The following is a 15676-nucleotide window of genomic DNA, read 5'->3' as shown; positions in this document are numbered from 1 at the left end:
TGACACCCAGTTAAAAAAGAGAAAGCCCAACAGGTCTTTGGGATTTGGTTTCAGACAGTCTCTTCAGGAAGGTATTGCATCGCTCTTATTTGCACAGAAAACGTAGCTGCAGTGGGTTAAGTATAAAAAAATATGTTCAAATGCCTTCCCTCACCTGCATACACTTTGAACTAACATAATCATTGCACATAGTGTGTGTAGATGTCAGACTTTCCATGTGTAGAAAGTAAGAAAAATTTACAGAAATGGATACAGTTTTACTACAACGAAAGGTGTGAGGTATGCCAAGCTGTTAGACCAAGTTTTTATTTTATTTTGAGCATCAACATGATAACTCAGATAATTATGTTAACATGCATATTTTTAGAAGGTAGGTTTACTATCTTAGCTTGAACACATATGACAAGTGCAAATGAGTTAGATAGGGGATTATTCATGCATATGGACATTAACCAGTGTGTTGAACTAAGTGGATTTTTTATCTATATTTAAGGAAATTATTATAATTCACCTTAAGAGGGACATTGGTGTTTCTGCCCCACATTTACCTTTGAGAATCACTTTACTGTTCCATCAGTTATGGCCCAGATACAGCAAATCAGGCCCAAACCATGATACTACCAAAATCGTGTTTCAGAGATGGGGATGATATACTGGAAATCAGTGGTTTACTCTCTCCAAGCACTTTCCCATTTTGACCAAAACGTTTAGTTTTGGTCTTTTTCATCCACAAACATTTCAGCCCTCTGGTTTGTCCACATTTTGAAGACCATTACCATTCACGTTTTTGTATCTCCTTGTTTCCCTTATGTGGATTCATGAGAATGAACGTAAATCAATGCGAGAGAGTCTAACAGTTGCTCATAAGTTACCCAGAGTTCCTTTGTGAACTTGATGACTATTACTATCTTTCTCGGTTAACCTCTCCTGGGGAGGGAAATGATTGTCTGAATATCCTCCACTCCCAATGAAGGGTAACACCTAACTGATTCCCCTTTGAAATGAACTTCTATCCTATAGTTTCATGTACTTCTGCAACTCAAATAAATGAAATATTTGATCGAAAGACTAAATTACCCAAATGTAATATTTTTTGTCCTTTATAATTGAATTTGTTTTATCTATTTTTATTATTTGTTTGAAAGTGATATAATATGATGTTTTGGGTTATAGTTATGTAGAAATCTCTAAGAAGTTTGCACGCTTGAATCTGTAAGCACAAGGAAGGAAATACGTTTTTCAACTTTCTTAGCTTTTTTCTTTTATCATTTTTCCTCCTCCAGTTCTGGCTCTCGCGACTGGACGTTAATATGAGACTAACAGAAAGGTCACATAAACAAGCTGGGATTTGTTTTCCGATTGTTGCACTTCTGAGAGAGATGTGAAGATATTAATTTGTTTTTAGAGTCTTACTTCGCTCATCCTGATACAGAGCTCACAGGATCCTCTACTCACTAGGCATTTCAGCCCCAGTCATGCATCAGGGCAGTGGCAGCTGTTCAAACAGTCACACGTGTATATGCAGTTTTATGTAGGCTCATACGCACATATGGGAGACTGAGAGAGTATGCATTTGGTGTTAGTAATGTACCACTTCCTGTGAGCTACCCAGGAGGGATTTTAGAGTCTGGGCCAGTGCATCCTCACCACGTCTGTTCTGATTCCTTTTACATCTCTGTTATCTGTTCTGTTGTTACACTATCTTCACTTACATTATGTTACATTACTTTGTGTTACTTTTTAGGATCTCTACCAAGGCTTTATGTACATTCTATTGCACTGTATTACTTGATAACTTAAACAACATTTTGCTCCGTTGCATTTACCCGTTTTCCTGCTCTCTCCAGCTGCTTTGCATTGCTTCATCCTGTTCTAATCTACTCTGCTGCACATTTTACTCTTTGTGGTACTAAATAGCACCCAAGCGCTACATGCTACACTACCAATGATAAACTGAAGGAGTTTCAGAAACAGGTGAAAGAGGAGAGAGGATGGGTTCAGAGTTAACCAAACAGCAAATGAAAACATCGCAAAATAAGAGAGCTCTAAAGGAAATGGAATGAAGAAAACTGAAAAGCCAGGGATAGAAAAGAGAAAAGAAAAAAAGAGGCCAGTGAGGTGTTGAGCTGCGGGTCGATGCAGATTGATTGTCCCTCTGACAACCATCCTCACCATTGGATGCAAGACCTTCACTCCCACACTTATCAATGTCGCCACTCGCTCCCAGTCTATCAATACCTCAATGATCAGATTAAATATCACTCCCCCCAAATGGACTGGATGAGACAGAATGCAATTTTTCATGCAGATCAGAGCCTCTATGAAGACAAAATAACAGTCCTACAGGTAAGCTGAAAACCTAAACACAGATAAGTTCCAAGGGGAGATGTTTGAATAACATAAATAACATTTATGGTTCAACAAAGCTTTTAGTGGTGTATCAGCATCCAAAAAATGAGGTCAGCTGACCACCCTGAATATTCTGAATGAATGAGTGTTTTTTTCCCAAATGGCATGGACATATTGCAAGATGACGATGACAGGATTCATTTGGCTTAAATTGTAAAAGAGTGGTTCAGAGAGCACGAGACACCATTTTCACACATGGATTGGCCACCATGGAGCAGACCTTAACATCACTGAAAATCTTTGGGATGTGCTCAAGAAGACTTAACACATCAGTCTGACACTCCCATCATCACTACAAGATCTTGGAGGAAGATTAAGCCTGGACAGAAATCTATGTTTTGACAGTGAAAAAGGTTATGAAAATGATTCCATGGCAAAGGCGTGCTGTAAAGTCAGGACGCTGTAAAGTGTGAATAAAAGCAGAATGCAAATGATTTGCAAATCTCAAATGATCTGCAATAGAACATAGAAAACATGAGATATTTTACTGCTTCATGAAAGATATTAGAATTTGATGGCAGCAACACATCTCCAAAAAGTTGAGACAGGGCCACACCACCCGTGGGAGGGGCCATGGGGGTCGGGTGCAATGTGAGCTGGGCGGCAGCCGAAGGCAGGGACCTTGGCGGTCTGATCCTCGGCTACTGAAGCTGGCTCTTGGGACGTGGAACGTCACCTCTCTGCTGGGGAAGGAGCCTGAGCTGGTGCGCGAGGCTGAGCGGTTCTGGCTAGATATAGTCGGACTCACCTCGACGCATGGCTTGGGCTCCGGAACCAGCCTCCTCGAGAGGGGTTGGACTCTCTTCCACTCTGGAGTTGCCCGCGGTGAGAGGCGTAGAGCAGGTGTGGGCATACTTATCGCCCCCCGGCTGTGCGCCTGTACATTGGTGTTCACCCCGGTAGACGAGAGGGTAGCCTTCCTCCGCCTTACGGTGGGGGGACGGGTCCTGACTTTTGTTTGTGCTTATGCACCGAACGGAAGTTCAGAGTACCCACCCTTTTTGGAGTCCCTGGAGGAGGCACTAGAGAGTGCTCCTCCGGGAGACTCCCTCGTCCTGCTGGGGGACTTCAATGCTCACGTGGGCAATGACAGTGAGACCTGGAGGGGCGTGATTGGGAGGAACGGCCCCCCCGATCTGAATCAGAGTGGTGTTTTGTTGTTGGACTTCTGTGCTCGTCACGGATTGTCCATAACGAACACCATGTTCAGGCATAAGGGTGTCCATATGTGCACTTGGCACCAGGACACCCTAGGCCGCAGCTCGATGATCGACTTTGTAGTCGTATCATCGGACTTGCGGCCGTATGTCCTGGACACTCGGGTGAAGAGAGGGGCGGAGCTATCAACTGATCACCACCTGGTGGTGAGTTGGCTCTGCTGGTGGGGGAGGAAGCCGGTCAGACCTGGCAGGCCCAAATGTATTGTGAGGGTCTGCTGGGAACGGCTGGCGGAATCCCCTGTAAGGAGGAGTTTCAACTCCCACCTCCAGCAGAGCTTCAACCATGTCCCGGGGAGGTGGGGGACATTGAGCCCGAATGGGCCATGTTCCGTGCCTCCATTGTTGAGGCGGCCGACCGGAGCTGTGGCCGCAAGGTGGTCGGTGCCTGTCGTGGTGGCAATCCCCAAACCCGCTGGTGGACCCCAGTGGTGACGGAGGCCGTCAAGCTGAAGAAGGAGTCCTATCGGGCCTTTTTGGCCAGTGGGACTCTGGAAGCAGCTGATGGGTACCGACAGGCCAAGCGGAACGCAGCTGAGGCGGTTGCTGAGGCAAAAACTCGGGCTTGGGAGGAGTTCGGGGAGGCCATGGAGAACGATTTCCGGACGGCCTCGAGGAGATTCTGGTCCACCATCCGGCGGCTCAGAGGGGAAAGCGATGCACCGTCAACACCGTGTATGGTGAGGGCGGGGCTCTGCTGACTTCAACTAGGGACGTCGTGAGTCGGTGGGGGGAATACTTCGAGGGCCCTCCTCAATCCTACCGACACGCCTTCCGATGAGGAAGCAGAGTTGGAGAGCTTGGACGTGGGACCTCCCATTTCTGGGGCTGAGGTTGCCGAGGTGGTCAAAAAACTCCTCGGTGGCAAGGCCCCGGGGGGTGGATGAGGTCCGTCCTGAGTTCCTCAAGGCTCTGGATGTTGTGGGGCTGTCTTGGTTGACACGCCTCTGCACCATCGCGTGGACATCGGGGGCAGTGCCTCTGGACTGGCAGATCGGGGTGGTGGTCCCCCTCTTTAAAAAGGGGGACCGGAGGGTGTGTTCCAACTATAGGGGGATCACACTCCTCAGCCTACCTGGTAAGGTCTTTTCGGGGGTACTGGAGAGGAGGATCCGCCGGATAGTCGAATCTCGGATTCAGGAGGTGCAGTGTGGTTTTCGTCCTGGCCATGGAACAGTGGACCAGCTCTATACCCTCCGCAGGATCCTGGAGGGAGCATGGGAGTTCGCCCAACCGGTCTACATGTGTTTTGTGGACTTGGAGAAGGCGTTCGACCGTGTCCCTCGGGAACTCTTGTGGGGGGTGCTCCGGGAGTATGGAGTGCCGGACTCCTTGATATGGGCTGTTCGGTCCCTGTATGACCGGTGTCAGAGTTTGGTCCGCATTGCCGGCAGTAAGTCGGACATGTTTCCTGTGAGGGTTGGACTCCGTCAGGGCTGCCCTTTGTCACCGATGCTGTTCATAATTTTTATGGACAGAATTTCTAGGCGCAGCCAGGGCATTGAGGGGGTCCGGTTTGGCGACCTCAGAATCGGGTCTCTGCTTTTTGCGGACGATTTGGTTCTGTTGGCGTCGTCAGGCCGTGACCTTCAGCTCTCACTGGAGCGGTTCGCAGCCGAGTGTGAAGCGGCTGGGATGACCATCAGCACCTCAAAATCTGAGACCATGGTCTTCGGCCGGAAAAGGGTGGAATGCTCTCTTCGGGTCGGGAATGAGATCCTTCCCCAAGTGGAGGAGTTCAAGTATCTCGGGGTCTTGTTCACGAGTGAGGGACGAATGGAACAGGAGATTGACAGACGGATTGGTGTGGCGTCTGCAGTGATGCGGGCTCTGCACCGGCCCGTCGTGGTGAAGAAGGAGCTGAGCCAGAAGGCGAAGCTCTCGATATACCGGTCAATCTATGTTCCTACCCTCACCTATGGTCACGAGCTGTGGGTAGTGACCGAAAGAACGAGATCGCGAATACAAGCGGCCGAAATGAGTTTCCTCCGCAGGGTGTCTGGGCTCTCCCTTAGAGATAGGGTGAGAAGCTCGGTCATCCGGGAGGGGCTCGGAGTAGAACCGCTGCTCCTCCACATCGAGAGGAGTCAGATGAGGTGGCTCGGGCATCTGGTGAGAATGCCTCCTGGACGCCTCCCCGGTGAGGTGTTCCGGGCCCGTCCTACTGGGAGGAGGCCCCGGGGAAGACCCAGGACACGTTGGAGAGACTATGTCTCTCGGCTGGCCTGGGAACGCCTCGGGGTCCCCCCAGAAGAGCTGGAGGAAGTGGCCGGGGACAGGGACGTATGGGTCTCTTTGCTCAAGCTGCTGCCCCCGCGACCCGATCCCCGGACCAGCGGAAGATAATGGATGATGGATGGAGGGCCACATTTACCGTCTTTATCTTCTTTTTAACAACAGTCTGTAAATGCCTAGGTACGAAGGAGATCATTTAATGAGCCTTTGAAAGAGGAATATTGTGCCCTACCTGTCTGATATGGGATTCAACAGTTCTGGGTCATCTTTGTTGATTTTTTTTTATTCATGATGCACTAAATTTTTCAAATGTTGAAAAGTCTGGACTGCAGGCACTCTTCTACTACAAAGCCATTCAGTTTTAACACTGTCTTGATGTGTAAGATCTTCCCTGAAAAGAATGAACTTAATAGGAGCATATGCTGCTCTAAAATCTGTATAGACCTTTCAGCATTGATGGAACCTTTCCAGGTTGAGCAGTTGCACAGGGACTAAAGCACCTCCAGACCATCAGAAATGCTACCTTTTGAGCTCTTTAGCTTGGAGGTCACAGTATCCATGATTTCCAAATAGAGTTTCAAATTTCAGTTCATCTTACCAGTTTTACACTTTACCTAAGTCCATTTTAAATGAGCTGTGGCCCAGAGAAGATGGCAGCATTACTCACATGCATACTCACAAGCCCCAGCTGAGTGCCCAAGTGTTGGAGTTCTCCCGGGTGAGTGACAGGGTTGCTTCACTGCGGCTGCAAGTCCCACGAGGGAAGGTTGTGACTGTTGTTTGTGTGTATGCACTAAACAGCAGCTCAGATTACCTAGCCTTGTCGGAGTCTCTGCATGGTGTCCTGGCGGGGTTGACACCTGGGGATTCCATTGTTCTTCTGGGGGATTTCAATGCTCATGTGGGGAATGATGTAGTAACCTGAAAGGGCATAACTGGGAGGAAAACAGCCTCCCTTATCTCAACCTGAGCAGCGTATTGTTTTTGGACTTCTGTGCTAGTCATGGATTGTCCATTACGAACACTGTGTTCAAGCATAAGGTGGTGCATAAGTACCTGGTACTGGGCGTAGTCATTGAGAGGAGGGTATCTGGTTTGGGAACCTCAGGTTTTTTTGCGAAAGATGTGGTTCTGTTGACTTCTTTAAGCCAAGACCTTCAGTGCACACTGGAGTGGTTTGCGGCTGAGTGTGAAGCGGCCTGGTTGGGAGTTAGCTCTTCCAAATCCAAGGCCATGGCTATCAACTGGAAATGAGGTAGAATGCTCTCTCCGGGTCAGAGTAAGTCCCTGCCTCAGGCTGAGGAGTTTAAGTATCTTGGGATCTTGCACACTAGTGATTGCATGCTGGAGTTAGAGATGGACAGACGGATTGGGGTTTCATCAGCAGTAATGAGGGCACTGCTCCGGTCTTTTGTGGAAAAGAGGGAGCTGAGCTGGAATGTTAAACTTTTAATTTACTGGTCCATCTTTGTTCCAACTCTCACCTAGGGTCACAAGATCTGGGTGGTGACCAAGATGATCGCAGATACAAGCGTCTGAAATGGGTTTCCTTATGAGGGTGGCTGGACACAGTCTTAGGAATAGGGTGAGGAGCTCAGCAATCTAGAGGGAACTTGTAGTAGAGTCGCTGCTCCTCCGCATCGGAAGGAGTCAGTTAAGGTGGTTTGGGCATCTGGTTAGGATGCCTCCTGGTCGCCTCCCTTTTGGAGGTTTTCTGGGCATGTCTAACTGAGGGGCAGACCCAGAACATGCTGGCGGGATTATATATGCCTTCTAACCTGGGAACACCTCTGGATCCCTCAGGAGGAGCTGGAGAGTGTCGCTGGGGAGAGGGATGTCTAGGTTTCGCTCCTGCTCCTGTTGCCTCTGCGACCCGACCAATACAGTAGACAATGGATGGATGGATGAATGTTACAAAATTTGTAGATGAAGTTTTTTTGTTTTTTTTGTTTTTGTGTTTTTTTCTCTAAGGTGCTCTTTTTATACCCAACCAGTTTACTGACCTGTTCCCAAATAACTTAACTATTTACATGTTCCTCCAGCTGTTTCCTTTCAGTACCACTTCTTTTTCCATCCTTTAGATGCTCCAGTCCCAAATTTTTTTAGATGCATTGCTGCCATCAAATTCAAGATGAGCTATTTTTTTATGAAGCAGTAAAATATCTCATTTTCAACATTTGATATGTTTTCTAAGTTTCTATTGTGAATAACACATTGATCTTGTATTATGTTCATATATTTGAACATTTATTCAATAGCAACAAGCACAACGGAATTTATTTTCAGTTTCTTCTTACTCAAAGAAGTTTTGGTGAAGGCTCGTTTACCATTGTGTTACATCGCCTTTCCTTTAAATACATTTTTAAAAATAGTTTTGGAAGAGGAATCTGTGTCCATTCTTGCTGAAAATAAAATTTCAGCTGCTTAACAGTCCATTGTCATCATTGTGTAAATTTCCTCTTCATGATTTTCATGATGATACCTTTTCAGTAGAAGACAGATCTGGAGTGCAGGCAGGACATACAAGCACACACAGTATCGTATTTCTCACCTAAATTTCAATATATGGCTCTGCATCAACAGTAGCCTCACACATATGCAAGTCATTCATGCCGTGGACACTGATGCACCCCCATGTCACAAACACTGGCTTTCTGCACCTTTTCCTGAATGCTTACTGGCTGGTTGGTCTTTAAAGGAGCCTGGTTATGAACTGAAAACTTTAGCAAACATTTACAGCAATTACAGAAAGCAAAATACGTTTAAATGTAATTACTTCTATACCTTAAGAAATATATACAGCCTTAATCCAATGGAACATTTCAAGACAACAAATTCACATGAAACACTGTCGTGACAAGTCAAGAAAAGAGGTCTAATTGTGTGTTTGGTACAATGACTAAGGACTGATATTTGAGGGAGAGGAGAGACAGAGGCAGATTTTAGTGCTGAGTCACAGCAAGGCTGCTGCTGCAGCGCCCTCCCCCACACTGAATCTCTCAGCTTGGCTGACTGGCTTCATCTCTCATCCTGCCCTGTTTCTCTCCATACACACACATCCATACAGTGTGTAAAAACTGTAAATGTACAAATAATCCCCACTCTCTATAACCCAAGAAGTGTCTTTCTGTATCTGTAATGTCATGCATATACATCCTTTGTAGCTCCTTTTTTACACTTCTTTTCAATGTTTTTAGCCCATACCTATAGTTTTTTCACCTCCTCACTCTTTCACTGATCATCCCATCCTCCTTCCTTAGTTCTTTCAGCCTCCCACCTTTTCTTGTGAAATCTAATTAAGAATGAAATCAGTCAGAGAGGGGGAGAGAGATCAGAGTGCACGAGCTTGTCTGCTACAGGGTTGATTATGCTTTGGCTAATCTTCTCCTCCACTTGCTATGTATTGCTCTTTGACTATGAGACAAAGCACTGCTAAAGCCAAGCTCTCCATGCCTCGAGTTGCATACACACACACACATTCATGTACATGCACACACACTCCTTGCAAATACAGCTCTGACTTCAAAGGCCTGCTCGGAAAAGTTAGACACGCTCTTTAATCTCGGCATACAGCAAGCATGCAGCAAGCTTTAATGGATGAAAAGACAAAGAAAGTTGAAAAAAGTGAACTGATAGAATTATCTCAACGATGGCGTTCAACTGTCCTAATTTTCAGCATCCTATCATTTTAAGGGTTCACTATATATTTAAATAAACAGCTACCAACTAGCTCCCAAATCTACAAGCCAGAGAACCAAGACCAGAAGACTCAGCCTGAAGCTTCTCTTTGGAGAAAAAATGTGAAAGATAAGCAGTAAAAGTGCCAGGAGGATGTCTCTGCAAATAAACTGACAATGCCTGGTACAGATGGCTGATAAACATCTCAGACAAAAGAAGAAAAAAAAAAGTATTAATAGAACAGCACATAAAATTGGATTTGCTTGAGTCAAGTCTGCCCAACTTTGTCTTTTAAATCTCTAGGAGGAAAACATAGAAAAATTGTATAAATGTGCTTAGTCATGGAGGATATGTCTATTTCTAGTTATTTTATGCAATAATGGGTTTAATCACAGCATGTGGGATGAATGAATCAAATGCAAGATACAAAGTAAAGAGCAAATCAATATCTACATTTAAATGATAACTATTCTGGTAAACAGGTCATGCAGTCATGAATATTATTTTAGAAAGTAAAGTATAGGCATAAAGAGATTAGAGTTTTAAACAGGTTTAGAGTTAGAAATTACTAATACTGGTTACCAACAAAGCAAAGCTTTGAAGACCCGCAAGACCTGATCGGACCAATGTCATTGTGAGGGGGGGGGGGGGGAGTTTGGTAGATATCAAAAAGCTGAGAACATGTTACTGCGATTGTTATTTTTATATGAACTTCCAAAGAAAAATAAAGTGATGCATCTGCGGTTAACACACGTGTTAACCACAGATGTTGCTGCTTCTCAGCAACTGGGGCAATCTGGAGAGTCATGACGACAACCTGTAAGGAAAGGTTAGGAGTTGTGGAATATTTGATGTTTAACACAAATAAAGTAATTCATTTGATATGTTATATAGAGTCTGTCTGTTAAACCAAACAATAATGTATGTTCCGATACAGCCAGGGCTGTACTCAAATCACTTACTTCAGTCATATGGAGAACATCACAGCAGGATGCTGGTACACTGCACCTCTCCTCTTCAGCCAGATTGCATCATATGGGATGCCAAAAGAAATGCTCCACAAACAGACACCGTCAGTTGCATTTCTTTATTTATGCATTTGAGAATCAGTATGTCAAGTTATTGTGCAGTACTGACATTATGTAACTATGGGGGAAACAAGGAATAGTGTGCTTATCCCTCACTTAAGGCTTTAAGATTTAATATTTTAGGCTCACATTCATGCAAGACTTTGATAAAGTGATGTTATTGCAGATTGTTTATTTATTTATGTAAGTGTTTATTTGTTTTTTTCGAATTATTTCTTGGCCCCTCATGCAGTAGAATCCCTTGTTAGTGCACAAAAACCTCTTCCAAACATGCATGTAAGGTTAATTGGTGTTTCTAAAAAAAATGTCCTTAGGAGTGAGTGTGAGCGTGTGTGTGTGTGGTTGTTTGTCTCGTTTGTCTCTATGTGGCCCTGTGATGGACTGGCGGCCTGTCCAGGGTGTACCCCGCCTCTCGCCCGATGACTGCTGGGATAGGCTCCAGCCCCCCCACGACCCGAGCGACGGATTCAACGGTATAGAAAATAGACTGATGGATATTAGTGAAGTTTAAAGCAAAATGGATAACTATGTGGTCAGACAAATATGACACAAATTTGAAATTCTGTGTGGAAATCATGAACTGGCAACATGCGCATCTAGAAATCCTGAAAGGTAGATACAGGTTTTAGAACAACATGTGCTCCCATCCAGATGGCATAGTTTGTCTCAGTTGAGTGACCCACCTTGAACCCGGACTGGTGGGGGTCCTAAAGGTTGTTCTGGTGGAGGTCAGAGGACAATTATTTAAAGACAGCACGTCTTTAAAGAGTTTTGGACAGGAAGGGTAGAAGGGATAGTTCTTGATCTCTGAAGGGTCAAGAGTTGGTTTCTGTAGAAAATTTTTACTTATCTTGTATAGCCAGACCTGATGTTATCAAAGTATTATTATTATTGTTATTAGAATTTCTGGTGTGAGGATTCTCTCTCACGTGTTTAATTTCTTATTGTCTTTCAAATAATGACGGTTCTTAACTTTTCCAGTAAGCCAAGACAACAGAATGTAGAAAAGCAGGACCTCCCCTAAATGTTAGGTATCATATTACTGTAAACTACTGTTACAAGTCAAAATGTGTTGTCAAATTGGTCTTTTGTGTGATAACTTGACAATAGTGAGTGATGTTAATTTTTCATATTAGCATGTACATGAAAACAAAAACTTGCTATCATTCATTTAACAATCCCACATGAAGAAATTTGTATGATTTTCAATTCTGAATACATTTATCAATTGTGGACATTATCATTGAAAATAAATGAAGAGTCATGGTATGGGATATGGGCCTATGCTGTGTATCTTCAGCGACCTGTGGACTTCTCTTTGGAAACTTCTGCTGCTCCAACCTGATTCTACACAGTTTGTGTTGCTCCTCTTAAAACAAGATCACAGTTTGATTTGTGATGCTCCTACTATTGTTTAAGTGGAGCCTGTAGATTTTTTTTGCTCACTCCCTGCTCACACACACTCACATCTGAACTGACATTTAACAGAATAAAAACATCCTCTTCTAAATAGAGACAAATACAGCCTCTGCACACACACACACACACAGATACACTCACTACCTACTCTCATTTCTTCTCCTCTGGCTCTCTTCTCAAAATGGATTTTTCATGCAGAGTTATCATTATCATTAATTTAGGAGACAGGTTCACTTCAGAGCAATTGAAGACACATTTGTTACAGTGCCAGGCAGTGGCTGGAGGAGGGGAAAGGGGGGAACATTCCCACGCTGCTGAGTCTACAGACGATTCAGAGCAGACGTGCTGCAAAAACATCAGTCAGTCTCTTTCTGTATGTTACTCAGTAACTGATCAGATGTATAAACCTTCAGTAAACGTTAGCATGCAGAACATTTCTCATCGGAGACCATGACATCTATATAGGGAATATTTACTGTACCGACGTGTAGATGAGAATGATTCAAAGGGGTGATGCTCCTGTTATTTTTGTATGATGAGTGTATGATGCACATGTTAATTTTGAGGGAATTTTCATGGGATTTGCTATTATTCATGAGAAATGAATATCACCAACCTTACTGTTTAAAATCTGCAAGCCTCTATGTGATTCTATTATATTTTTGTCTGTCTTACTTGATGCCCTTACCTGTGATGTTAGACAGTGATGATGCAGCAAAGCAGCACACACTGCTGGGTGCCAAAAATGTCTTCAAGGTCTTCTGGATTTAAATAGTGCTTCCAATATGCATACTGTCTCATTTTCTGCGAGAATTTGCTTAAGAGAGCAAAACATTACTACAAGTTTCTCCAATGAATACAACTGTTAAAATGCCACTGAACCCCAGAACTAAATTAGCTCCCAAAACCTCTGTTTCTCTCCACCTCTTGGTGTGCAGTTTTCCAATAAAAGGCCACTGATTGTCATTTTGTGTCTACTAATTTTGTTTAACACAAAGGATTTAGGAATATTCACCATATAAACACATTACCATCTCCAACAATGTTGGCCAGGATTTTTTGAAAGATTGATTTTGAGCTGTACTTTGCCCACATGTCGTCTGCTTAGGTTGACACATATAAGACTCTTGCCATATTTTAATTACACATATCAGCTCCAACAAATAAGGTCCAACAAATAAGGTTCTAAAATGTGATTAGACATGACAAACCAGCAGAAACCCAAATGTGTCAAGTTTGGTATGGAAAGCTGTATCTGAAGTGCATGTGTCAGGATATGTAACACAACAACAGCTTGTTAAAACATGTAAATATCCTGTCATTGAGCTGCTAGTCGAGCAGCTGCCCCTTAAAACCAACACTTTTTTGAAGTCGTTCTCCCTCTCTCTCTCGCTGACAGATATCTATTAAAAGCTGCTGCTGACGTCAAAAGTATCCGCCATCTTTGTCAAGAGCTGCACTGCTCTCCCCCCATTGAAGAAGAAGTGAGGAGGAACCAACTGACGCGCAGTGCCTTTGCAGCATCCCCGTCATATACAGAGAGAGGCTGTTGTCGATTAGCTGTTGATACAGACATTTCCTCCCATACTGACATCGGAGCACCGACAACAGGCACAGGTAAGACTGGAGACAAATTTCAGAAGATTTTATGCTTATTGTAAAATATATTCCTCAAACTGGATGCATTTTGTGCATGCAAGCAGCAATTTGTATGTGTGAAACAGGGGACATCGGGTTTCTTTCCGTCTAAATTAGGCTTATCGAGAAGATAAATATACGATTTTGGTTGTACGAGTATGTAGTTTATCGTTTTCACTGTTATTAGTTGGAAGAGATGAGTAGGAGAGCAAAGTACGGGGGGAGAAAGGCAATGCGTGACCTCCTGGGAGATAAATCTCAAACACGCAGTGGATTGCTGAGAGGATGGCTGCGCTGCGCTATAATGCGCATATTCAATGTGGGCGTTTTCAGCGTTTCAGTACCCTGGACAGCGCCAGAGAAGCGCGCACACAAACAGCAGGTACTGTCTGAGCAGGTCGTATCCAAATACCGCAGTATAAATGGGATGAGGGTAATTTCTGAGCCAAGCATTTGTCCCAGTCATTTTGGAGGGGATATGGTGAATTTTAAATCTGGTGTCGTGGCGGACTGAGAGTCCGAGAGATGACAGAGACGTCGGGGAGAGCCCTTATGTTTCAGCAGGATGATGAAGCCAATCAATCACTCATACCAGCACGACGCATTGATTTTTAAGAGGAATCAGGGTGATAGCGGAGGATGTGTTGAGGTTGAGGGAATGCCATGTAATGGTAAATTGCGCCATGGCTGTTTCAGTGGGAGGAGGGCACCCGATACAAACAGGAGTGGGGAGGGAAGTGTGGTCCAGCTGTATGCATGCGTCGCTGCCTTTTATGCCCTTCACGCACAGTCTTTAGATCACAAGCTGTGACCAAAACTGTAGAACCTTCAAGTAGTCCTGTCATGAAGGGAACACGTAAATATACTGGGGCTGGTGAGCGGGGTTTTTTTTTCCAGCCAGGGAGGACCTCGGTGAAACCCGCATTACGACATTAACCCCCCCACCCCCCAGTTTCCATCCATCCTTCAAGTTAGCAAGCCAGCCAGTCGTCTCCCTGACGACGCACTAAACTGTCAACGAGACTTGCACGCGCTGTCTGTCAATCACGCATGCATGGCACACTGTCGCTTTACCCCAGAGGCAGAAATGTGAACCAGTTGAGACTGGCTACAAACACACTTCAATGTGAAGCTAAAAGTTATAGAAAAAGTAGGCTCTGATTTTGCTTCCTACACTGGCTTTTCAATCCCCGGCAAAATGTGGGTAGTTTGACTGATGATTTATGGGTAAATAATTTGCCAAATTCCAATTCTTAATCTAGGCTGAAATATGTAATTACAATATCGGGTCGAAATCTGCACCGATTTAGAGAGTTTAGAAAGTTTGGAGACATACAGAACCTTAAAAATGTAGATTCAGAAACTGACATGATTTTTGGTTGTCCTGAGTTGTGATGATGCAGCATATCAGACACTGAAGTGGGGTTGATGTCTGGCGCAGTTTGAATTATTTTACACTATAGCACATGGTGCGCAGCTGGCTGATGATCATTGATCATTGACAGATTGCTGTCACTTAGGTTTTATTTAAATGTTTTACAAATTAGTGGAAACCTCCTTATGATGATAGCATGGGATTTTACTGACCTTAGATAACTTTTTTTGTATTGACAGAAGTAAACAAACACGAGTTTATCTCCAAAGAAATAGCTTACAGGCTTTGTGCACTGTGTGTACAAAGCCTGTAAGCTATGTATTCATGAAAATGGCAGGGAAAGGCCCACAGTACAGTAAGTCGCCTGACCTATCTGCCGTGACTGCTATATACCATATCGCAGCATGCGGCTTGCACTGGACTGCAGCGAGAGAGAGAGACAGAAAGGGGGGGGGTCAGACCATACTGCACACATTGTGAGGGGCCCGCTCTTTAGATAAATGGTGACTCACAACACCATCACCACCCGCTGATTGTTTCTTAGAAACATCCTGCCCATTGTTCATTTCACAAGGGCACTTTTATGCCTGCGTACATTGTACTTTCATTAAAAGAAG

At 44.4% G+C, this 15676-nt stretch overlaps 1 protein-coding gene across 2 annotated transcripts in view; it reads left to right on the top strand.

The window, feature by feature from the left end:
- The first annotated feature begins 13501 nt into the window (after positions 1-13501).
- Positions 13502-15676, top strand: part of snap25a (synaptosome associated protein 25a) — a 40882-nt gene continuing 38707 nt past the window's right edge. Inside the window, exon 1 of one of the 2 annotated variants that reach the window (XM_075459891.1) lies at positions 13502-13663. The gene's annotated coding sequence lies outside the window, so the exon portion shown is untranslated. The remainder of the gene's footprint in view (positions 13664-15676) is intronic. The other variant, XM_075459890.1, reaches the window with a different exon arrangement.

Source organism: Odontesthes bonariensis, chromosome 24, assembly GCF_027942865.1.
Source record: "Odontesthes bonariensis isolate fOdoBon6 chromosome 24, fOdoBon6.hap1, whole genome shotgun sequence".
NCBI classification, from domain to species: Eukaryota; Metazoa; Chordata; class Actinopteri; order Atheriniformes; family Atherinopsidae; genus Odontesthes; species Odontesthes bonariensis.
This window is presented reverse-complemented; position numbering and strand designations above follow the sequence as displayed.